A 7,907-nucleotide genomic window follows, 5' to 3' on the forward strand; every position below is an offset into this window, starting at 1 on the left:
CGGCTTCATTCAAAGGTGTCAGAGGCTCCATTAGGTATTTTTTACAAAGATATTGTAAAAAAAAGTCCTATTGTGTCCAATAATGACAAAGACCATGACCTAAAGCAGTCAATGGGGTCTGACAGGCTCCCCTGGTGTTTGTCATGGGACAAATGTGGCACTGCTGTTAATTTTGTTCTGTTGCTACTCCGACAGAGCACAACTAGAGCTGCGGAATATGTTGGCGCTATATAAATAAAAATTATTATTATATAAATAAATTATTATTATAACTAAAGTTAACTAACGGAGATCAACTCAGCCTTAATCTTTTTTCCATTAAGAAAAGTTTTAGAATAACATCTGTGAAGAATGTTGGAGATATAATTTCATGCCAATCATTTGTATCCTTTTTGGCCTGGAATTATAGAACCCTCTTTCCTTTGTCCAGCAGGGACTCATCAGGAAGTCCAATATTCTCATAGCCTCAAGGAGAAAGCTGGCACCTAGCTCAATTGGGGGTTCAAGCCTCCAAAGGCTGTGAGCGACAGATCTCACACCTTGAGGGTGCCAGCTCAGAGCAGGAGAAAGGCTTGCTTGAAATATAGAGTCATGCTGAAGCTGCCAAAGAACATCTTAGAAACATAATTCCATGAGGAGTTGTGGAGATCTATAATATAACGCTGGGAGCGTCACTCTGTCCGAAGCCTTTATAGACTGCGCAAGCGCCGGCGCAGTCTGGACCCCACAGAGCGACGCTCCCAGGAGATCGCGGTATGCGTAAGCGCTGAACGCACACCGCGATCTCCAACAGAGAAGCAGGGACGAGCCAGGAGGCGGAGGGTAAGTATACTTACCTGTCCCGTTCCACCGACGCCATTCCGGGCCATGAATATCCCCCTGCTCCCGGAATCGGCGCCTGCGCAGTCCGCGCTTTCCGGCGCCATTTTCTTGAAGACACATTGCAGTGTGTCTTCAAGAAAATGGCGCCGGAAAGCGCGGACTGCGCAGGCGCCTTTTCCGACACCAGGAGGACACAGAAAATCTGTCCTCCTGGTGCCGGAAAAGGCGCCTGCGCAGTCCGCGCTTTCCGGCGCCATTTTCTTGAAGACACACTGCAATGTGTCTTCAAGAAAATGGCGCCGGAAAGCGCGGACTGCGCAGGCGCCGATTCCGGGAGCAGGGGGATATTCATGGCCCGGAATGGCGTCGGTGGAACGGGACAGGTAAGTATACTCACCCTCCGCAAGTAACAAATTGCTGTGCCATGAGGCTGTGGCACTTCATGCCACAGCTATTTGTTACTTACGCCACTTACGTCCACAGCCACCGCACCCAGCACAGCCGCCGCACCCAGCACAGCCGCCGCACCGAGCACAGCCGCTGCACCCAGCACAGCCACGCACAGCCGCCCACAGCCACGCACAGCCGCCCACAGCCGCCGCACCCAGTACAGCCGCCGCACCCAGCACAGCCACCCACAGCCGCCGCACCCACCACAGCCACCGCACCCAGCACAGCCACGCACAGCCGCCGCACCCAGCACAGCCGCCTACAGCCACGCACAGCCGCTGCACCCAGCACAGCCGCCCACAGCCACGCACAGGCGCCTACAGCCACCGCACCCAACACAGCCGCCGCATCCAGCACAGCCACGCACAGCCGCCGCACCCAGCACAGCCGCCGCACCCAGCACAGCCGCCCACAGCCACGCACAGCCGCCCACAGCCACGCACAGCCGCCCACAGCCACGCACAGCCGCCGCACCCAGCACAGACGCCGCACCCAGCACAGCCGCCGCACCCAGCACAGCCACGCACAGCCGCCCACAGCCGCCGCACTCAGCACAGCCATCCACAGCCGCCGCACCCAGCACAGCCACGCACAGCCGCGCACAGCCGCCCACAGCCACACACAGCCGCCCACAGCCGCCGCACCCAGTACAGCCGCCGCACCCAGCACAGCCACGCACAGCCACCCACAGCCGCCGCACCCACCACAGCCACCGCACCCAGCACAGCCACACACAGCCGCCGCACCCAGCACAGCCGCCTACAGCCACGCACAGCCGCTGCACCCAGCACAGCCGCCCACAGCCACGCACAGGCGCCTACAGCCATGCACAGCCACCGCACCCAGCACAGCCGCCGCACCCAGCACAGCCACGCACAGCCGCCGCACCCAGCACAGCCACGCACAGCCGCCCACAGCCACGCACAGCCGCTGCACCCAGCACAGCCACTGCACCCAGCACAGCCGTCCACAGCCGCCGCACCCAGCACAGCCACGCACAGCCGCCTACAGCCACACACAGCCGCCTACAGCCACGCACAGCCGCTGCACCCAGCACAGCCACGCACAGCCGCCTACAGCCACGCACAGCCGCTGCACCCAGCACAGCCACCGCACCCAGCACAGCCGTCCACAGCCGCTGCACCCAGCACAGCCACGCACAGCCGCCGCACCCACCACAGCCACCGCACCCAGCACAGCGACGCACAGCCGCCGCACCCAGCACAGCCGCCCACAGCCACGCACAGCCGCTGCACCTAGCACAGCCACCGCACCCAGCACAGCCGTCCACAGCCACCGCACCCAGCACAGCCGCCCGCACCCAGCACAGCCGCCGCACCCACCACAGCCACCGCACCCAGCACAGCGACGCACAGCCGCCGCACCCAGCACAGCCGCCGCACCCAGCACAGCCGCCCACAGCCACGCACAGCCACCCACAGCCACGCACAGCCGCTGCACCTAGCACAGCCACCGCACCCAGCACAGCCGTCCACAGCCGCCGCACCCAGCACAGCCACCCACAGCCGCCCGCACCCAGCACAGCCGCGCCACATACAGCCGCCCGCACTCAGCACAGCCGCCGCACTCAGCACAGCCACCGCACCCAGCACAGCCACGCACAGCCGCCTACAGCCACGCACAGCCGCCGCACCCAGCACAGCCGCCGCACCCAGCACAGCCGCCGCACCCAGCACAGCCGCTGCACCCAGCACAGCCACGCACAGCCGCCGCACCCAGCACAGCCACCGCACCCAGCACAGCCGTCCACAGCCGCCGCACCCAGCACAGCCGCGCACAGCCGCGCACAGCCGCCTAGAGCCACGCACAGCCGCTGCACCCAGCACAGCCACCCACAGCCGCCACACCCAGCACAGCCACGCACAGCCGCCGCACCCAGCACAGCCGCTGCACCCAGCACAGCCACCGCACCCAGCACAGCCACCCACAGCCGCCCGCACCCAGCAGCGCCATGCACAGCCGCCCGCACTCAGCACAGCCGCCCGCACTCAGCACAGCCGCCCGCACTCAGCACAGCCGCCCGCACTCAGCACAGCCGCCCGCAATGATGGGGGCGCAGGATGGAGCAGCACGTGATAGGATGGGGGCGCAGGATGGGAGCACATGACAGGATGGGGATGCAGGATGGAGCAGCACATGACACGGTGGAGCAGCACATGACAGGATGGGGATGCAGGATGGAGCAGCACATGACACGGTGGAGCAGCACATGACAGGATGGGGGCGCAGGATGGAGCAGCACATGACAGGATGGGAGAGCAAGATGGGAGCAGCACATACCAGGATGGAGACCATATACCAATATAAATGCTCGCCACCCGGGCGTAGAACGGGTTCAATAGCTAGTAATATATATAGCCTAGATGTACATCATGTACATTTTCGAGATCTCTGGCAATGACCTAATACCTCCAAGGGTCTTGATCCATTCTATCACTCCAGGCAGTGTAAATATGTAGACTGGCCTTTAGGAACCAGATAGCAATGATGTGTCTCAACGCGTAGCAGGGGCCCGGCCGGATACGATGGCACCAAAATCAGCTCCCTAGGTCCATTCATTACAGAGTTTTGACTCATCTGAGGTTTGGAGTTTTTAGCTGCTAGAGGCAAGGGGTGGGGATTTGGGTTCAGCCCAGAGGGCAGGAGGGGAGTGACCCAAAGGGGATAAAGGCAAGGGTAAGGCAATGTGGTCTCTCTCTGTTATGCATGTGGAATGCCCACCAGGGCCGTGGGGTACTGGGTACCGGGTTCGGTTTTTAAAGGGATGTGTCATGGCGACGGTGACCCGGTCCGTGGCCCTGGGCACCCATGATAAAGGGACGGTCTTTAAAGGGGTTAGTTGAATAATAAAAGTTCATGACGCCACCTGTGGTATTCGGTCAGGGGTGACCGACGCTGCTTAAAGGGGTCCACTGGGGTGATGTTATGGCAGCAGGGATGGCATGGCTTCCCACAGGTGAAGCTGGGTCCCCAGGGCTCCCGGTGTAATAGATGAAGATGGAGGTAGGTGATGTAGTAAGAAAACAGAGGACACAGTGTTACAGTATCTTTACCTCTTTACTTGGCTTAAGGCAGCCACAGTCCAGGGTACTGGATGACGGATGCTGGTGTGGTCCGGCCGGCTTGGAAGCGAATTGGGAATCCCTCTAACCAGGAGTGGTTGGAAACCTTCCTTCTAGCGCTGTGGTGTTGGAGTCCCTTGCTGCCTTAGGCCTTACACAAGGTCCTCATGTTTTCTCTCTGTCCCTTTGTTGGTAGGACCCTACCCGTGCAACAGGTAACTCGAGCCTTTTTTTTTTAATCAGATAAATTTTTATTAAGGAAAACAATTATAACAAATTTGACATCAGGCTATTGTTCACATATAATTATACATTTTATGAACAAAACTCCCCCCCCCCCTTCGAGACCCCTTTGGTGCATTCCTCATTTCCCATCCGATATTCTTTCCCCAATCCATATACAATTGTATAGTATGAACATCATCTATAAATTATGCATCCTCCCCACAAATCTAGTTCCATTCTATCCATGGCTGCCATATCTTTTGAAATACACCTAGTTTATTTCTCTTAGAATATATACTTTTTTCCAATAAAATTATATGATCTGCCTGCGTAAGAAAGTCTCTTCTAGTCGGAGGCTCCTCCCTGATCCAGAACCGAGCTATCAATTTCCTTGCTATGAATAACAATCTAGCAATCGCCAGTTTAACCATAGATACCGCTGCTATTTCTTCCACATAACCTAATATACAGACCAAAGGGTCTCTGGGAATGACACACCTATATACCAATTCAATCCGATTCAAGACAACTGTCCAGAAGGCAGACAATCTAGGGCAATGCCACAGCATGTGTAACATGTCTGCCCGTTCCTGCGAACATCGTGGACACTCGGAATCAGACCTCAATCCCATCTTGAACAGTCTATCAGGAGTTCTGTAAGCTCTATGGATCACATAAAGTTGAGACATCCTCCCAGGTTCGCTCATAGAGATCTTAGTCACATATTCTAAAATAGATTCCCATCTATCATCATTTAACTCTCCCAATTCAGCTTCCCATTTCACTCTAGACTTGATGGGATGTTTGACTAGAAAGGTGAATAATAAATCTCTATACACTTCTGACATTGCCCCCCTTGTCCCGCTGTTCTCCAAAATGGAAGCCAGCATGATATCAATCTGGATCTCAATAAGTTTTCTCCGACATTGCGACTGATACGCATGATGAATTCTTTTATAATTATATAAATTTAAATATGATAACTGGAATTCTGTTTGTAACTCCACGAATGACTTAAGTCTCCCTTGACCCATTAGCTGACCCGTCCTTCTAATACCTCCCTCTCTCCAGGGCCCAAACCCTTCCATTTGCTTAAATTCTGGTAAATTTATATTATCCCATATAGGTGAGTATTTGGTAAAGCCTGTGACACCCCTAATCTGTTTGATTTTTACCCATACCTTATGAATTAGGAGAACAGTAGGAAACCGTGAACCCAGTTTTAAAAATTGCCCCCCTTCCAAACTCTCACCCAGAGGCCATTTTCCCATCAGATATCTCAAACTACTGGGCGATTGCCCCTTTCCTGTCTCCTCCCCCCATCCTCCAATATGCTGGCATTGTGCTGATAAAAAAATATACCCAAGGGTTAGGGTGTGCCAAGCCTCCTTCTACCTTTGACCTCTGCAAAGTTTCTTGTTTAAACCTTGGGCTTCCCCCCCCCCCCATATTAGTTCGCCAAACAGCGATTTAATTTTGCGGAACCTACTCTGCGGAATCCAAATTGGAGAATTATGCAGTACGTATAACAGCTGCGGCATCACAATCATCGTCAAAAGGTTCACTCTTCCATTTACAGAAAGATGTAATTTATTCCACGACAAAATTTTGGTATGTATTTTTTGTAACAGACTGCTTATATTAAGTTCTTCAAACCTCGTCAGAGGGAGGGCGATTTGTATCCCCAAATATTTAAATTTCGAAACTACCTTCAATTTTGCTGACATTTCCACCTCCCCAGTACCCCTTTCTACTTCATCAATGGGCATAATGCACGATTTATCCCAATTTATTTTGAGTCCAGAAAATTCCCCGAATTCCTCGATTAATGCCACCGCGTTATCCAGATTCTCCCCTGAGTCTCCCAAAAATAACAAAATATCGTCGGCATACAAAGACACCTTATCCTCCTTCATTCCATAGACAAATCCTTTTATCTCTCGTGCATCCCTTAAGGTACCGTTACACTTAACGATTTACCAACGATCACGACCAGCGATACGACCTGGCCGTGATCGTTGGTAAGTCGTTGTGTGGTCGCTGGAGAGCTGTCACACAGACAGCTATCCAGCGACCAACGATGCCGAAGTCCCCGGGTAACCAGTGTAAACATCGGGTTACTAAGCGCAGGGCCGCGCTTAGTAACCTGATGTTTACCCTGGTTACAATTGTAAATGTAAAAAAAAAAACACTACATACTTACATTCCGATGTCTGTCACGTCCCTCGCCGTCAGCTTCCCGCACTGACTGTGTCAGTGCCGGCCGTAAAGCACAGCACAGCGGTGATGTCACCGCTGTGCTTTACGGCCGGCGCTCACAGTCAGTGCGGGAAGCTGACGGCGAGGGACGAGACAGACACCGGAATGTAAGTATGTAGTGTTTTTTTTTTTTACATTTACAATGGTAACCAGGGTAAACATCGGGTTACTAAGCGCGGCCCTGCGCTTAGTAACCCGATATTTACCCTGGTTACCAGTGAAGACATCGCTGGATTGGTGTCACACACGCCGATCCAGCGATGACAGCGGGTGATCAGTGACCAAAAAAAGGTCCTGATCATTCGCAGCGACCAACAATCTCCCAGCAGGGGCCTGATCGTTGGTCGTTGTCACGCATAACGATTTCGTTAACGATATCGTTGCTACGTCACAAAAAGCAATGATATCGTTAACGAAATCGTTATGTGTGACGGTACCTTTATTTTAGCGGCCAGGGGTTCCACGGCTAGGGCAAACAGCAACGGAGACAATGGGCACCCCTGCCTTGCACCCCTATGCAATGAGAAACTATCAGATAATTTATTATTAACTCTAATTCTTGCCATTGGAGTGGAGTATAGCAACCCCACCCAAGATATAAACTTAGGCCCGAACCCAAGGCACAACAAAACTGACCACAAGTAATTCCATTCCCACACAATCAAAGGCCTTATGGGCATCCAAAGACACTACTGGAGCGCCCCCAGATGCAGGGCCGTGGGGTACTCGGTACCGGGCCTCTCAGTCTCGGTCCTGGGGTTGTCACGGTGGCTAGGCCCGGTCCGTGACCCTGCTAAGGGGCGTCCAATGAAAGGTGTGATGGTGGTGCGTGGTGCAAGGCACGATGAATAACGAGGACACAGGGTTGCAGTCTCTTTACCTCTTTAATGAAGGCTTCAGGATCCGCAATCCAGAGTACTGCTAACAGGTCTGGCTGAGACCGGCCGGTCCGAAGGCACCTCCAGAGTTTCCTTTGCAGGCGGAAATCAGTGCCTACCTTCTAGCACCTGTGTGTTGTAGTACCTCCCTGCTGAGCACCACGGGATAGTCCTCACAACTAGGGTTGAG

Source organism: Ranitomeya variabilis, chromosome 2 (genome assembly GCF_051348905.1).
Source record: "Ranitomeya variabilis isolate aRanVar5 chromosome 2, aRanVar5.hap1, whole genome shotgun sequence".
In the NCBI taxonomy this organism is placed as follows: domain Eukaryota; kingdom Metazoa; phylum Chordata; class Amphibia; order Anura; family Dendrobatidae; genus Ranitomeya; species Ranitomeya variabilis.